Below are 18,653 nucleotides of genomic sequence, written 5' to 3'. Positions count from 1 at the left end.
AGGACAGAACAGAAAACACCACCGACTAGCTAACCATCAGTACAGAACAGAAAACACCACCGACTAGCTAACCACCAGGACAGAACAGAAAACACCACCGACTAGCTAACCATCAGGACAGAACAGAAAACACCCCCGATAGCTAACCACCAGGACAGAAAGGGTCCTGACTCAGTAGAGAAAGAAAGCAATGCTGAAGGGCAGGCTGTGTAAAAATAGGGAAAAGTGGGGAGGGTGCTAGAGAACGGAAGAGTTTCAAAGAATTTACAGGGCACAAACTTTGAGGGCACTCAGCTGGCACTGGGTACTCAGTCACCAAGAGATTAAACCGTAGAGCAGGATGTGCATACGTTAAATGCTAATACTGTGGCATTGCATGTAAGACACCTGAACAGCACATGTTCCAGAAACTTACAAGGGCTTATCACGAAGACTACAAGTAAGTGTGTGCTTCGTCGCCTGTTTCTACACTTTCAACAGAACAGGCAGGAGATTTGGAGTGTCCTTTATTTCACCCGAATGACTGAATATATGAGGATATACGGCACCCTTTGTCGCTAGCTGCAATAAGACACCACTACACAACTTTAAAACCAATCATACTGAGTGCTGGTGACGTGCATGTCTGAATCTCAGTATGCTGTGTGAAAAACTCCATGCAAAAGAATTCTCATTTCATTTAATACAACTGCAGGGTATGCAAACTATCCCATACTGACAATGCAATCCATCATTTCCAGGACAGAAGGGACGGACAATAGGAAAGGATCACAGCCATGGGATATAAAAAGAATCCTGAAAGTAATGGGCATGCTCATTTGCATGACATAAGGACAAGTTCATGTGTCTACAGTTACCGAATCTGTCCACACTTTACGTTTAAACATGAGACTTGACAGCTATTTGTCCATAACTTAAAATAACCACAACATGCCAATTTGATTTTAGGGAAAAAAGATTCCAATTTCAAATTACAAACGTTATAATGGCAACAAATTCTCAAAAATAATGTAACTGACAACAAAGATGAAGTACAAATGAACTACCAACATCTACACAACTGGTAACTCAATATATAAACAATGCTTCCAAAATCTCATAGTGTACTTCTATGAAACAAACAGCAGAACCACAACACTATGAAATGGACAGTGCAGTTTCTGTTAAAGTAATAAACAACCCGCTTCTACAGGCTGACTCAAGTCACAATTCAGGAGCTAGAGAAATGGTTTGCCAACTAAGAAGACCAGACTGGCTACCCCAAAGGCTCTAGAAAATGACCTGAGCATGCCCTCTTTGAGGACTAGAAGGCACCATGCAAGCTTCCAAGGCGTGGGGGGGTGGGAGGAGTACCCAACAGTCCTACACAGCTACGATGCCTACAAACTATATCAACAACCAGCAGGGTACCAGAACCCTAAGGGAACAGTAAAGGGGCACATACTCTGACGGTGACCATCAACTCTCCAATAGGACTGAAGACACATTCAACAAGAGGGGAATTATGCTTTGTAGTGTTGGAAACCTAGCTAATCACCCTCACCGTTATGGAAGACAAACTATAACCACTAATTTATTAGGCACCATAATACTAACTACTTTCTAAATATTTGTCCTTATACCTACAGGTAAGGGTAGTCCTCAACCCCTCATCAGGGAACTTCTCTTTGAAACAGATAGAGAGACCTGTAGTAGGAGCCGCGGGCTGCGTTCCTGCCACCCAGCTCCCGGCCGCCAAGTATGTCCACAGACAACACTTAAGTCCTCTCTCTGTAGCCGGCCCTCCTGCCTCAAACAGTCAAAGTTTGCCCTGGCAGGATGGCCCAGAAAGCCGGAATTTTAAAACAACTCAGCTTTTTTCCTGCTACTGCTGAAAACAAACAAGCATTCAGTCAGCTTTTATCAACACCATTTAAGTGTTTCGTAGCAGGACCTCTTAAGAGCTGCAGGGTTTTGCAGCTAAAGCTGAGTCAGGAAGCCTCTTAGATGAGAGCGCTTGCTTGCCTCTAGCAAGCAGAGCAGACCCAAGAAATTGCTACTACCAAGAAAACATGCTTTACTCTATTCTTTCCCAAGCTTTCTCAGGCTTTCTGTGGATCCAGTTATCCACGTCTGGGCCATCCTGCCAGGGCAAACTCTTACGTTAACATGACCTCTGTACAAGGACGACATGCACATTTGTGAGACTTTCCTACTAACAACTGCCCAAACTGACTCAAGATATGAGAAATCTTAGCAGACCTTCCAGAAAGGAGTTAGCGTCACTCCTCACACTTCCTAACTCTTCCAGCATGAGACTTACCATTCCAGAGCACACAGCCATTAAAGAAATTCAACTACCCCTACAAATACAGGTCGCAAAGCTTCTACAAACAGCCCTAGTCCAACACTCTGAAATCTAGAACCTCTAAATCCAAAACTTTGGGGGCGTCTGATGCTCTTGGTAAATTCCACTTAAATATTCAAAACAAAAAAGCAAACAAACGCTCTTCCGGTCGCAGGCGCTTCGGGAGCCGCCGATTACCGCCCAGCCATGGCCAAGTCCAAGAACCACACCACACACAACCAGTCCCGGAAATGGCACAGAAACGGCATCAAGAAACCCCGGTCACAAAGATACGAATCTCTCAAGGGGGTTGACCCCAAGTTCCTGAGGAACATGCGCTTTGCCAAGAAGCACAACAAGAAAGGCCTGAAGAAGATGCAGGCAAATAATGCAAAGGCCATGAGCGCACGTGCGGAGGCCATCAAGGCCCTGGTGAAGCCCCAGGTGGTGAAGCCCAAGGTGCCAAAGGGCCCCAGCCGCAAACTCACCCGTCTGGCTTTAATTGCTCACCCCAAGCTTGGGAAGCGGATTAGAAGCTACATGGCCAGGGGCGGTAGGCTCCAAAAAACAAAGCCCAAGGTTCAAGCCAAGGCAGAGGCCTCAGCTGCAGCTCAGGCTCCCAAAGGTGCCCAGGCCCCTGTGAAGGCCCCATAAAAAAGGTCGCAGTCTGCCAGTGTGAAGACAGGTGGACTGGTGTGAACACCTACACAGTATTTGCAGATGTTCAGGACCTTATGCTGTTTTTACAAATAAACTTGAGGCAAGTTCTGTTAAAAAAAAAAAAAGCAAACAAACAAAACCCTCTGAAATCTGAAAAACTTCTGGTTCCAGAGGCTTGACAGAGGCTCAGCAGATGAGAACACTTGCTGCTCTTCCAGAAAACCCAAGTTCAACTCCCAACATCTACACTGTGTGACTCATAAGCATCTCTAATTCCAGCTCTAGAAGTATCAAAGGTCACACACACACACACTTAAAAATAAGACTTGAAATAATTTAAGTTCTGGTTGGAAGCATTACGGCTTTTGGTTTTACCTGATGACCACCTCCTGCCCCAAATTCAACTGGTTACTCTCCAAACCCTTGCATTCTTGGTTCTCCCTCTACAGTCTCTGGAGTTTACCCCAGCGTCTTTTGTGCAGCACACGCCTTTCAGGAACTCCCTAGAGCATCTGAAGGAGACTCTAAGCAGTTCTGGGACTTTATGGCTGCTCGCACACGTGACAAGGTGCTGGAGTGCAAACAAGTCACACACAGCAGCGGTTTTCCTTCAGAACTGTGAAAGCATCATCTCGCCATCAATTGTTCCCAATGTTGATTCACAACCTTTTCATCAACACTGATCACCTTCCCTTATCCCTGGTGTCTAGAACTGCAACACGGACGTTTCCAAACACTACGCTGAGCATTCTCTAAGTGGTGTGTGTGTGTTTTCCTGGGGATTGAAACCAGAGCCTCGGGCATGCTAGGCAAGTGCTCTATCATCAAGCTACAGTCCAGCTCCTCACCCCTCCATCCTCCCCTTCCCCCTTTTCAATTTCCGAGACATTGTCTTGCTACACCACCCAGGCTGAACTTGAGCTAGCCCCGGCAAGTCTCAAATTGGCAATCCTGCTTCAGTCACACTAAAGCACAGGTGTGCACTCGGCAGGTGTGCGCCTCTGCCAGGTTTCCCTTTTTACATAGAATTCAACTGGGGTTCAACCACTAACTTCTTCCATTCATTCTCTAGTCTGTAACTATCTTTCCTGTGCTGAGCCTCCACACACGATCTGATTCGATTTTCTCTACGTTACATCCCTGACCACCCAACTTTCTATTAAGACTCTGAACTAACTTTTCTACTAAATGTTCAGGGCTCTGGACTTCCCACCCTATGACTTCTATTCTAACTCCCAAGCTCTCCCTTGTTCTCTGCAGATTTCAAAGGCCCCCTGATAGCCTTTCCTGCAGCACCGCTCCTTTCTCCTCCAGCAGTTTCTGTTATTCTCAGCATCTGGGGGTCCTCAGGCCTAGGATCATGTATTTAAAGACAAGCAGGAATTGTCTGTGGGCAGGTGCCACTATAATAAACCAATGTGAGTCGTTTACCTGGGTCGTCTTCTGTTATCAACTGAGCTTTTGTTTTTCCTTTCTCACACCAGCTTGCTGTAAAGGGATGAATTTTCCAATCTTGCTTCTGGGAATAGGATCCTGACAGAACTGAGGAGAAAACAGGCTGGTGTTGGTTTCTAGTTCAAAATGCAGTTATCCTCCCTGAGTTTAGGTCCGTACCTTTACCCTGAGCTCTGCCTGGTTATTCTCATCTACACAGATCTTCCAGTTCAGTGTAAGAAAAGAAAATTGGAGGGAAAAGATCCCAAATGGTACTTGCTTTACAGGTTTTTACAAGTTTCTTTCAAAGGGACCGGCAGCCACCAACTCAGGACCAGGCGCAGGCCCCTCACTGGGTGAGTAGTCGCTGCTTGTCGCCAGGCTTTTTACCTCATGGCCACTCTCCTGCTCCTCTGAAGTCCCAGAGGGATGTTGACAGCGGGTGGCTGTTTAGCCCACGATGCTCACATAAAGGTTGATCATCTTTCCTTTTTCTGCTCCAAGTCTGAGCAAAGCACAGCAGTGAAGTCTCAGTGGCTACTCTAGTTTCTTGTGACCTAACATCAAGTTTTACTGCGCACTATAGCTAAACATGACCTAGGGGATTTTTCTTGTATAAAATTGAAACCCCTTTTGAGGCCAATATATAACCTTTTAAAAAGGATTTATATGCAAGATCAATATGTGCTCTTAACCCATGAGTCATCTCTCCAGCCTCCAATATACTTATAAAAACATTTTTTAATAAAAAGAATCACAGGAATTTGAGAAAATAAGTACTCTATTGGAAATATTAGGAATAACCTATCACATAAAGCACTGCCATTCAACTCTAACCAGTCTTTAGTTGGTGTTTGACTTATAAAATTCTAAAAGGTGAGTTAAGATCCAAACTAGTGTTACCAGCTTCTTGAGGAAGCTGTTTGCATCTCGAAGCTATTTGTCAGTCACACAAATTTAAGCCTAACGTTGTGTTTAGTACACCGAGCTTTTTAATGAAACAATCCTTTCTTCAACTCTTTTGGCACACAAGTATCACTCACTTTAGTGTTTTTTTTTACATTTTTTGTTTTCATCGTTTGTTATCACTGTCTAAAAACACAGCAAGGCCAGGCAGAGTGGAGCAGCCAGGCAAATTACAGCTTCGGGGGCGAGTGGATCTCTAGAGTTTGCAGCCAGGCCGGCCTGGTTTTTATAGAGTAAACCCAAAGAGCAAAACAAAACCCAGCAAATGTTTAATGAAGATGAGCAGAAATCAATACTGAGTAAGTTTCCAGGTAACTACAATCCAAAGGAAAACTAGCAAGTCAAAGTCAGGTTTGGAAAGCAAGGCAAGCTGAAGGCAGCCCGACAATTCCCTACCAGGCGCGTCTACAGTTTCTAACTCTACTACGGCACTGCTACCCTAAGGGCATCACACACTTCTCCACCTTCTAGCTCTCCTGTGTGGAAGGCTAGACGGGAACCTTTACAGCAATCAGCTCAGGGCCCTGGTGTCTGTCCCTGCAGGCAGCCACTTCATTACCCATGGCCAGAGACAGCACCCCACACTACAGGAGTCCTTTCTGGGGTCTCCGCTTCTCGCCATCCTAGCTACATCAACTCCCAGGCCCTACTTGACAGCAAAGGAAACATTTTTTTGCTTTAGCTGATTTGAGGGATGATCAGCCACCAAGATAAAAGTCAAATGTAACTATTCTCCCAAGTTTCCAAAAACTCTGAGCTGTGAGCTAATATTAACTATCAGAATGGCTAAAATGTAAATTTCACACTAACTTAAAACTGTAAAATTCCATATGCCCCAAATGTTGTTTAATTCTCTAAAAAGCAGGAAATATTTAAATTTTATTTCTGCTGTAATTTTCATGTTTTTCCCAATTCCACTTCAAGAATGGCCTACACATTACATACTTCCAGGTGTCACCAAACACAGTTACATCCAATTAAGGGGCCTTAGACATTCTAGTAAAGATAAATCATATAAACTATAAAAACATGAAAGCCAGGGAATTGAGTCTTTAGGTGTATCCCCCTCATGTTGAGCACAAACTCTCTCTTGAAGGCGGAGCTCCTGTCTGCCAAGCAGGAGGGCCTGCTTTCTTCCCTAGTTCAGGGGAGTGTCTATAAGTGTCCCAAGTTTTTAAAACAAATACCTATTTAATAACAGAAACCCACAGTCCAGATAATTAACTTTAATTACTGCCTGGTTTTCTATCAGTTCTTACACTATGACTAATACGCACTGTTTTCATTCCAATTCAGCGTTGCCCTCACTGAACTCAAACATGTCATTCAGCATCCATCCATTCCATCACAGCATAACTTTCTTGGGTTTCAGTGGTTTTTGTTTTGGATTTTGAGAAAGGGCTCTCCGTGGCCTTGACTGTTCTGGAATTCACTATGCAGGTCTGGCTGACCGCCAATGTTCTTACAACAAACTTAACAATAACTCAAATCACCAAGTTTCTCATGGAAAAAAGATTCATGTGTCATAAGATCTGTAACTTGCATGTAAACTTTACCAACTAAATTGTTGGATAGCAGGAAACAGTAACATCGTTCCACTGTGTGTTGTATGTGTGAGTGTGTGTGCTCGCGTGTTTATCCCGTGAGGTGTGCCTCACTGGAGGCTGGAGATGTCCTGGAGCTGGCCCGTGAAGGACCTCCAAAGACCAACCTGTCCCCTCCACATCCCCACCCGACTAAGTGCCCACGCTTGTACACCCACCAACCATTTCTCAGCACCATGTGCCCTTCTACTGGGCTCTGTACAACACGGGCAGCGGTCTCAATAGTCCATGTCATCAGTTTCTCTTTCTGGATGTGGCCCAGCACCCTTTAAGCCCAGCCCTTGGGAAGCAGAGGCAGGCAGATCTCTGTGAGTGTGTCATACTGTCCCCCACCAAGCAGACAAGCTCTGCCTGACTCAGGTCAGTCACTGCCCCAAGCACACCATAGCTAGATTTTTTCCTACCTTTTTCATGGAATTCTGGCGAATCAATGATCAGTGAAACTTTTACTTCAAATTTCCAAGGCAAACTTCAGATCCTTCCAGTTCTTACGATCTTAAGTTTATTTGAGCTTCCTTTACTTTAAAATTGATTAATCAAGGATAACGCTGGCATCCTATAATTCCCACCAGTGTGGTTTTCTTTTAACATCAATTTCTCCCTGATAAGTCTATTTATATCTATCTATAGCATTTCTTCAAAATTTAGGTAACTGCTGTTTTTACGAAGCAGCTCCCTGACCAGCCCAGTGTGCACTCCAGTGGCCTCCAAATCACCAGCTCTTTGGAGCGTTCCTACGGATGCTGAGACACTAAGCCAACCATACAACCAGCCCAGGTAAAGCAGGTGAAGGGCAACTGTGGTGTGCATTATCTTCTCGTTTTGTTAATTACTTCAAGGTTTTTAACAATTAGTTATTGAAAGAAGTTGTTGGATTTACTCTAGAGAAAAATTACCTTTAGCCTGGACTTCCACCCTGCTTAAATTTTTGAAAAGTATAAGCATAGACTGCAAATTCCACTTGATGTAAAAAAAATGTATATATAATACACACACATAAAATAGCTTACTGAATCACTCCAGATTCAAACCACTGCACCACTTCCACTGACACTGTCATTTCAGCTCTATCATGTTTACAGCCTGCTATCTTCATTATGTTGTTGAGCCTCCTGCCTGCCTGTCAGGGTCGGCTGCTCAGACCCACGCACAGTTCATGGTGTGACACACTGGAGCTCTAAAGCAGTGGCCAGACTGGAAAATGCAACACACCACATACTGCAGTGAAAAACATTTGTTTGTGATATTTTTTAAATAAAGTTTCAAAAGGTTAAAAAAAAGACATAAAAAGTGATGCATGCAAACAACAAAATGTTTCTAAAAACGAAAGCAAATTCAGTTATCAAACTCAGCACCATAAACATGTCCAAGTTTACAAAGTGAGTTCCAAAAACTTAAATAACATAATACTTTGTGAATTCCTAAATCCAGGTTTTTTTTATAAAGTCTTAACATTTAAGTCTTTTTTCAATGACTAATCTCCCCAATTGTGCACTTCACCTGTCCTACCGACCTAAGACAATCCTGCAGATACAACTGCTATCTCAAGAGAGCATATCCCATATTAAACACTTATTTAAAACAAAAAACAATATTTTTCACATGGAATACAAGTTTTTATTTATTAGCTCAAACACATTCATTATCTAAATGTTAATAAAATCTTTTCATGGCAATTTTTACAGAACATGCAAAACATATCCATTCTTCAAAACTAGATATAATAAAGTGTAAGCTACATTATTTCTTTACTATACACCTTTACAACTCTAAGTTCTTAGGTTTCACGGAAAAAGAAACTCTCCGATTTAACATTATACAAAAAGGCTTCCACTGCTTAGCAGTAATGCCTAACAGTGATGAAATTACTGGTTCTAACAGAAGGAGAAAAATTCAAACATTCTAAGTAAATTTCATGATCAGCAAATACATTTCTCCGTTTCTTCTTTTTGTGGAGATGAGGGGCGGGGAGGAGGGTTGAGGCAGGCTCTCACACAGCCCAGGCTGACCTCATTAACCTTGTAGCCAGAAGATGACCTTCAACTCTCCCAAGTGCTAGCCAGCATTCCCACTGCAATTCCCAGTTGGTAAAGCCTCCCCTGTAGGTTTTAACCATTCAGAATCTTCCGGTAAGGTAATACTCATAGGTTAACAAATGCCAGAATCTTTTAACTTAAAAGGTGGATGCTGAACTGTAAAAACAAGTATAATTTATTACTACCTCCACAATTACAGTACGACATCCTCAAATACCTCGTTAAGCAGCCTGAAAAACCTGAACATTAATCTAGAAGCTACTATTAAGTCTCCAAAAGGCATCTGTGTAAGGGGACAATCCCATACTTCTTGGCCATATGCATAAGAATACTATACTGAAAGCAGACAGTTGTTCTCTGTGGAGTCATTCAAATCTCTATATTCTAAAACTTCCAGATCCTAACACTAACCACTACACAGCTGCTATCAGTAAAAACCAAGGAGCCGCTCTCCAGTCTGGGCACAAATCACCGCATCAACTCCCATCCCATCTGACTCCTCCAAACTCATGCAAGGGCAGAAACAGGCTCACTCGCTCCTCCCACCCCTGGAAAGAACATGTATGCCATCACCAAGTCCAGAAACAAAACTAACCCAGCACTGATACATCTGACAGGGAATCACTACAAAGCACCTTTTTCAGTGCAGAAACCGCTCTGCACTACTTCTTGAAAGACGGGGTTCCATTGTGTAGCTCAGTCAGCCTTGAACCCAGAGATCTGCCTGCCCATAGAGCGGTGCTCAAACTGGGGTGGAGGCTTAAAGACTGTATTGGTGTGTGTTCAGTGTATGCACAAGCACATGTGAGTGCAGTGACCAGAGTCCAGAGGAGGGCACCTGAGTTACAGGCAGTTGTGAACCTCCTAGTGTGGGTGCTGGGAACTGAACCCAGGTCCTCTGGAAGAGCAGCAAGTGCTCTTAACCATCGTGCCACCTCCTCAGCCCCAAAAACGTTCATTTTCATGATCTAGATTCTAGCGAAAAGGACCTGTGTACATTATTTGGCACTGGATAGACTTGTGGTATTTCCATGTGTTTAAGCTTTGCCTAAATAAAACATTTAAAAACAAGTCACTATTAGCTAAATCTAAAATCCATTCCTCAGTTTCCAGTCTTCCTGACCAATCACCATATGCTGCAAATCAAACAATAATATCCCAACATGGGAAATCTCAGAAGGTCCACAAAACTTCAGTATTTTTCCAGCATTTTTCTTACTATGCATAGTATTAATTTTCCTAAATATCAGTTCACTGTTCATAAAGTACTAACAGATTATGCACACACACTCCACCATATAGTTATCGGTCTGTGTTTCTACCTCTCTCAACCCAACCCCCAATTCCAATCCATCAGTTGGGTTCAATGTATAGCTGCTTCAATTTCCATCAATTTTTAAAGGAATATTCTTCTCACACGTTCCTTTTTCTCAAGCATTCTCTAGTTAAATACTTTCTCCAGCACCCTAAAAAGGACGTTCCCTACGTGCACTGTCCAATACAGTAACTGTGTCTACTCTGAACTCAAGTGTGCTTTATGTCTACAGTAGCACGGGATTTTACAGATTTGTTAGAGATAGCAAATGTAAGCACTTCAGTTATATTCACACATTAAAATAGCATTTTGGATATGCTGAGCTGAACTATATTTAGATTTTTGACCTATTTCTTCTTTCAGTGTGGCTACAATTTTAAACTGAGCCTTGCAGCTCAACCCAAATGTCTGCTATGCAGTGCTGACCTCCAAAACCACTAGAAATAACGGACAAGTCAATTCTTCTGTGTCTCTCCTCTCTAGCTAGCATCAAGACGCACCGAGCTCAACGCGGATCTGTTCACTATAACGCTGTAACTCTGAGGTGCTTCCTTATATGTAAAACGGGACATATGGCTCATTAGCATTACAAAACACACAATAGACAATTTAACTTTATATTAACTATAACTGTGTTATAGTACTAGGATCAAGTCAGAAATGATGATGCAAGCCTGTATTCCCAGCACTTGGGAGGTGGCAGGAAGATCAAGATCACCTTCAGCTATATAATGAATTAGGAGCCAGCACGGACTACATGAGACCCTGTCTCAAAAAAAAAAAAAAAGGGGATGGGGACTTTCCCTTACTTTTTATATTGCTGAAACAACTCTTAAACATAAATGAAACAGTATTTCATTCATGTCAACATACCTCCTTGTGTGAAATAAAGATTTCACCAGCCTGTACAATTTTGTTTAAGAATTTGTGTTTGTGATAAGGAAAGAACAGAATATCAAGTGGGAAGTTACCATTACATCAAACACATGCATGTGGGCACACAGGACGAAAGGAAAACAGGCAAAGGAAATGCTCCATGTAGAGAAATTAAAAAGCCCCAATGAAAAGATCCCAATTCCTGGGATCAGACGGGGTGTATCTGCACATGTATATGGAGCCTGAGGTCAGCATCTCCCACTGAACCTGAGCTCCAGGGTTATAAATCTTTACCAGCCCAGGACTGGGGTTGACTAGTGGGCTCACGCCTCGGCTGGCTTTACATGCATACTGACAGTCTAACTTGGGGTCCCCACGCTTGCACAGCAGGCACCAACTGAGCCATCTGTCTAGCTCCCCTCGCTGTTACCTAGGATATATATATTACACTCAAGCACACAGAACCAATCCACCTTCTCTCCTCTCAAGACCGCAGTGAACCAGGCCGTCAGCACTGAGAAGCACTTCTCCCAAGTACATCTGCTCACCCACTTCCAGGAACAACAATGGAGCGCAGTGAACGGCACACTTCTGTGCCTGCTCCAACATTCTTTAACTCTCAGTTTTAGATAGAGCCTAAGACGGGGCACTTACACAGAAACAATTCTAAAGCCAGCACAGGAGAAAAGCTGATTTACTGTCGGAAGACTAAACCATGACAATAACCACTGTTTATTGGGCACCATTTACTCAGAATTACGGTCCAGAGAGCTAACTTGATGTGAATTCTAGACTTCTAAGAGGGCACTGCTATTATATCCACTCAGTGCACACTGCTAAATCTAAACATTACCAGTGTCACCTGAGAGCTCCCGTTTCTCAGCTTTGCCCTTTCCTGCCTCCACTGTGGTTCGTATGCGTGCTGACACGCACACTCTCTACCTGTTGGTATTAGCAAGTGAAATCATGTCCAACTCCAGCAAGGCTTTCCTCTACCTTCATACCATTTGCAAACAAATTCGGAATCGCCCTCCTCCTCTCCAGTGAACGGTGATCTAAAGGTGCCAATTATAGCTAACATGGTCAGGAAACGGATAAAATGCATCAATGTGCACATTTGCAATAAACACTCTGGAAGAAGATTAAGACAGTAACCTTTAAAAAAGTAAAGCAACTGAGCCAGGACTGGTATTGTAGGCCTTGAATCCCAGCACTTGGGAGGCAGATGGATCTCTGTGAGTTCTAGACCAGTCTGGTATATACAACGAGTTCCAGGACAGCTAATGCAAGAGGGAGAGACAAGAAAAACAAAAAACAAAAAGCCCACAAAAATGTAAAAATTCAGTAACTGACAGAATAGAGGACGCCATGTTTGGCAAACGGTGCTTTAATTGCAAAATTCACCCACCTTGGTCTCCCTATCACTGCACATTATGGATATGTATGTGCTGAGACACACACAATACATAAAACCTGTATGCACCATTCCAATCAACTTCGGTTCTACCACAGCCTGCATGAAGAGAACTGAATTTCATGGAATAAATCACTTATCTGCACTGTTATTCACAAAGCCACAGACCGAGAATCCTAAATGATTCCCTACTGACAGGAGTCAAAGATTAGCACAAAGGTGATTTCTCAAGACAAACTCATCCAGCCTCCCTCCCCAACCTCAGCTACGTCCTTCTTTTTCCTCTTGAAATCTCCATATTCCTCCTCCTGGAGAGAGCAGCGGTCACCTCACCGGAGTGCTGTTTTTCTTGTTAACACCTCTCAACTGGAGGATTTTGGAGGGTGGAGGGGCTGAGGGTCTTACTGTATCTGTAACCCAGGTGGCCTCAACTTCACCATCCTTCCTCAGCTACAGCAACGAGAGAGCCTGGCAAGTCTCTCATCTTGGAGATCTTCAATTAAAAAACACAGACACATACAACCCCATAATCACACAAGAGTCAGGTTAAGTTCAAGCAAGAAGCAACCCCACAGGTCAGCTTTGGAGGGCTGAGAAAAATCTAAGAAGCAGAGAAATTGAGACCTTAAAAGACAAGAAAACACCCTTTCACGTGGACTTGTTCCTAATGGAAGACTCAACTGAACATGGTGGCATTCCACCCGCGGTCTGGGAGAGGGAAGGAGACTGCAGCCCACCAGCAGGGTGAGCTACTGCTGGAAGCAGTCTTTAAACCCCAAACTGAAAGGCCTAAGTGGCGCTATTAAAAGAAGCTATCTCCTTCTACTTAGCCCTAATCGCAAACAGCACTTTCAGGACAACACCTCATAAACTGTTCAATGTTTACAATTTCCCATGTACCAAACACATCTCTACACCAGATAAACGCAGAAAAACATGAAGACCTATGAATATCCAAATTACGACATCCACCATTCACTCCAATGTTTGATTTTACAAAGACACCAATTTAATTTTTTACTTTTTAATTTTCTATAAGGACTGCTAAAAACTCTGTGCTCTGCAGATTCGGACTGACAACTAGACAAGCCGATTTCTACAAGTACTACGGCCGAGTCCTCGTGTGCACAGACTAGGAGCACTGGTCCTCCCAGAGTCACGTGGCAACAACAGTCCAAAACACTGATCTGCACAGCCAGCAGAGCCTTTGGCATGGCAGACACACCACCATTTTCTCTGCTTCCCTTCACTCCTTCTGCTACCCATTGGTCTTTAACTCCAACGCTCTCCTAGAACTTGAACAAACCAAAAACCCTGGAAAGCATTCAAGATGCGCAAGTGACACTCACTTTATAATCACAGCTCACAGTGCCGGAACCCTAATTACCACAAGACCAAGTGTGATTACATCTACTCAGTGTTCAACGCTCTGAGGGGGAAAGGGTCATTTAAAAAGCACTTGATATGACCCCTAAGAGGCTTCTGCCAATTTCAACTGTTTCTGCGCAGCTGACAAACTCGGATGGCTGCAGCACTTGTGCATCCCCAGACCTGTGCTAGCAGTAGCTGGTCTGAAAAGATCATTCTGAATAGCAGCCTAAGAGGCTGTCTGTTTACCCAACCAGACAACTTGACAAAATGAAGGGCACTAGGATGGTTTCCAGCACCTATTTCATTTCTTGGCAATTTCTAGCAATAATGGCAGTTATCTCCAACTTTCCAAGATTTATCAAGCACGTGGTTTTGGTTTTTTGTTTTGTTTTATAATTTTTACATTTCTGGGTCAAGTCTTCTTTGAAAAAAGTCATATATTTTGACTTTGGAAATGACTTAACAGTACATTTATTGTCACAGGTGGTCTCACTAATGGCACTACTTAACCAGGCCTCCCCAGTGATAGCCTTTGTTTTTAGAACCACTAGCAGTGGCTAAAAACGAGGACTAGGGTAGGCATTGAAGACCATCTTCTTACAGCACGCACTCATACTCAATACACTGCTAAGAGGATGAGAAAGGGTAGCAGCTCTCTTACAGTTCCTCCTCTGGTAAAACTGTCTGATCCAGGAATACAGCTGATGTTAGCTGCTCTCTATGAGAAAGAAACTAAGGAAGGGAAAATACAAAGAAACAAGGAAAAACCAAAGTTTTAAGTAATGTTGAAAAGTTCAGATTTAAATGATCTAAATGTGTTTGAACATTCCTTCAGGTAATCACATCAACAGCAAACACGAGGCACCAGCTCTTTTGAGATTCACATCATTTCTTCCAACACAATGCATGACGTAAAAAACTTACAGCCATACTTTTAGCAGTAATATACAAACCACTGCATTAGTACCAGTCAGGCACCCATGTTTCACTAATCGAAATGTCTACGCTGAGTTATAACTTCATTATAGCAGCTCAGCTTCTTTCTTACCAAGCCTACCCGAAATACAGTATAAGTGATATAAATTCCCTGGGCACAGACACATGGCACTGACGCAAGTTTCCTTGCTCTGGGGAACTTTCGTTGTTTAGGTTCTGAAATGCTTTCCAAAAACTAACTAAACTACCTACGACACGTTTAAGACAAATCCAGTACATCCCCCCACCACCCTCATGCAGTAAGCTTGGCATCCATCAGTACTTGCCCATACAGAAGACGGTGTTATGGAAATTAACTTGTACACAGAACAAGACCATCATTTCGGGGCCCCCAGCTGTGAGTATCCCCTCATTGAGTTTATCACATAAAATTTGAAATCTACCATGAAAGTTTTATAACAACTATATTTAAGTCAGTATTACTTCAACAGTTGAAGAAAACTTTTCCACTAATGTCGCTAAACCATGGATGGATCCCGACACGTGAGTCGTCTGTGGCAGTCTCGAGACAAGAAACCACCTAAGTTTCCAATCCCGGGGAAGGGTCTGGGACAACTCATCTTCATGTTCTCGGGAGAGGTGGATGGTGCACACCTGCTTTCCTCGGGCAGAGATTAAGCTCCCAGGGACACAAAGGCCAGGGAATCAGACCTGGAGAGGCAAAAAGCTTTAGCTGGATACCCACCAATCATCTCCTGGCAACCCAAACACTTCGTGTGATTTTTTTTTTTTTTTTTTTTTTTTTTTTACCTCTTGGAGTTACTTCCCAGGCACTTAGCGGCACAAGATGTTGCGGACCAGTGGGAAGAAGGGGAGGGCTATGTGGTCTGGTCCCAAAGTCAGGGGAGGGGTGTGGACAGTTAACGCCAGAGCCGGAGCTCCACAGCCCGGACGCAGCAGCCCCGCACCGAGCTAGCTCTGGCTGAGGCGCTCTCGGCCCGCCCCCGTTACTCGGGGCATTACAATGGCGACCGCCAGGCTCCCCCCACGGGGCCTCACCGATCTCGGCCCCCTTCCCCCTACCGCTCACTGGCTGCTCCGCTGCATGTGACTAAACAAAACCCCCCAAGTCTAGAGCCCGGCTCAGCCCCTTTGTGTCCGCCACCGGATCCTCCGCCGCCCGAGCGGAAAGGACCCCCCCACACACACCCGCCCGCCGCCGAATCCCGCCCCGCGGCGGCCGCCGCCGCTCACCTAAGGTTCCGCGGCCCCCCGCGGCCGCCGCCTCCCGGACCCCGCGGCCCGGGCTCCTTGTGCAGCAGCAACTCCGCCTCCTCGGCCGCCGCCGCCATCTTAGCCTGTGCGGCAAAACGCGTCCTTTTGGATGGTTGGGAGCCAGCCTAGGGCGTAGCTCCCCGGGCCCGAGCGCCGCGGGCCGGGTCCCCCCACAACTTCTTCCGCCACCCTCGGTCCCGCCACCGCCTGAGCCCGGACGCCCGACACCCGGCCGGGAGGGGAGGGGAGGGGGGGGCTCGGCTGAACCCGACCAGAGAAGACCCCCCGAAACTCACAGTTTGGTGCCGTGTGCGTCAAACCGGGGCGACGTTGGGAGCGCGCGGCGTCCCCGCGTCACACGCCGCTCTGTACGCTGCTACTCGGCTCCAACGGCCCCCCCCCTCCGCTCCCCGCTTTTCGCCTCCGGCCTCGGTTCCCACGGCGCAGGCGCGCGTCTTTCCCGCCTCTGCCTGGCCGCGGGCCGCCGGGGGAGGCCGGCGAGGAGCACCCGGGCGGTCGGGGCTGCGGGGTAGGGGAGGGTGGGGGGCGGCAGGAACAGTGCACCGCTGTTCTCGGGTGCCAAAGAAACCAAACAAGGTCACCTCCCCCAGCGGTGACCTAATCACTCCCAAGGAGGTTCCCGCCCCAAAGTAGGCATGCTCCAAATATGGTGGCGACCAAACTCTGCAAGACCCAAGGACTAGGCATGCCTGGGCCCTTTAAGGTGGAACAGGCCCGTCTTTGGTTCCTACAATCACTAGTTGGCCAAGATTCCGTTTCTCTTCTTATCTATTGAAGGAACCAGCTAAAGAACGCAACATATGCCAGCTCTGACCGTGAAGCCCTGGCAAGGAGAGGTTTTAAACGGCGCCACTCAGAAGATGCCTGGTGGGCAGGCGTCAGGTGTAGCCACTCAACTTTACCCAGTCAAAACACCCTAAAAGAAGCCGAGGATTGGGGCGACTTGGACGCTGCGGAGATAGTTTCTGCCTTGTGGAGCAAGCCTGGATTGTTCAAATTGGAGTCACACAAAGAAACATCTGATACGCTGGTTACCTCTTCAGATAATCAATAGATTCCCCAGAGGGTCTTCCAAATCTCCCTTTTAACAAGCATTCAGCCATAGGCTTCTGGGGGAAGCAGAGCACTAATTAGACTTTGCTTCTGAACTGAGCCAACAAGTCCCTAACCTGTTGAAGGTGAGCTAACCGTCCTAGAGCAATCTATTAGGCCTGCCCTACTAAGTGCTTTGGTTTCTCTGAACTGTTTCCTCGTGGAAAAACTTGAAAAGTTTTCATTAGTTAAGCAATAATCATGAACTGTGCACCTCCAAGCTTCAAGATATGATTGACGTTCAGAGGAATATTCTGTAATTGCATTCATTTGGCAAGAATGAGAGTCTAGTGGTATATTATCTGTGTTTTAATAAAGTTTGCCTGAAGATCAGAGGGCAAAGCAGCCACACTAGCTAGTCACATAGGCCAGGGAGAGGTCGCACACACCTTTAATCTTAGGGTTCAGGAGATAGAGGCAGAAGGAGCTCTGTGAGTTCAAGGCTATCCTGGGCTGCACAAAATCGATCCAGAAACAGATCCAGGTGGTGGTGGCTCACACCTTTAATCCCAGTGTTTGGGGGGGGGGGGATGTCACACACCTTTAATCCCAGCACTAGGGAGTGGAGACAGGAGCGGTATTGCTGGGCAGAGAGAGGAATATAAAGGGGAAGAGACAGGAACTCAGTGGAATCTGAGGATTTGTGGAGACAGGACCTTGCCCCTTCGGTTTGAAGATTTCGTAGAGGTGAACGGTCTCTCTAATGACTGGCTTCTTTACTTTTCTGATCTTCAGGTTGAACCCCAATATATGTCCCTGGGTTTTTATTACTCATGCAAGATGAGAGTATCTTTCCCCCCCAAAAAAATGGTACCTTCAGCAGCAGCAAACATATTTCAAATAACAGATATTTTACTGTCCACACTAATTGTTTCACTAGCTAGTGACGCCAACACTTGGATGCTTGCCGTGTGTGCATCAGGCATTATTCTAACCTGTTCAAGTCAACTACAACCTCAAGGGGCGAAGAGAAATTAGACTGGCTTCTCAAAGTCATGTGACTTTTGGGCCGTTTCAAAACGGGCTTTCCCGTACATGAATGGATAATCAGAATATAAATGTGCATATATTTCAGTCAACTGGTTAGGGTGAAACACTTTAAAGATTTACTTATTTTTATCTCATGAATGTGGATCTTGATTTTTGTCTGCATCTATGGCCGTGGACCATGCATCATGCCTGGTGTCCAGGAGGCCTATGGGGGCGAAGGGGAGCCACTAACACAAGCTACAGATGGTTATAAGTGGCCACGTGGAAGATGGGACCTAAGCCTGGGTTCTCTACGACACTATCAAGTGCTTTTAACCAAGAGCCATCTCTCTAGTCC

General features: G+C 45.1%; 1 protein-coding gene across 26 annotated transcripts in view; it reads right to left on the bottom strand.

Moving 5' to 3' along the window:
* Znf644 (zinc finger protein 644) overlaps positions 1–16,813 on the bottom strand; it is a 65,977-nt gene extending 49,164 nt beyond the window's left edge. For 4 of the 26 annotated variants that reach the window (XM_075943912.1, XM_075943916.1, XM_075943915.1 and 1 more), the window contains exons 1-3: positions 16,193–16,503; positions 15,422–15,649; positions 4,418–4,528 (exon numbers count right to left, since the gene is read on the bottom strand). The gene's annotated coding sequence lies outside the window, so the exon portion shown is untranslated. The other 22 variants (XM_075943917.1, XM_075943921.1, XM_075943918.1 and 19 more) reach the window with 17 other exon arrangements.
* Between the last annotated feature and the right edge of the window lie 1,840 nt (positions 16,814–18,653).

This window comes from Microtus pennsylvanicus, chromosome 12 (genome assembly GCF_037038515.1).
Source record: "Microtus pennsylvanicus isolate mMicPen1 chromosome 12, mMicPen1.hap1, whole genome shotgun sequence".
NCBI lineage: Eukaryota > Metazoa > Chordata > Mammalia > Rodentia > Cricetidae > Microtus > Microtus pennsylvanicus.
Note: the sequence above shows the minus strand (reverse complement) of the source record. Positions and strands in the feature narration are given on the sequence as shown.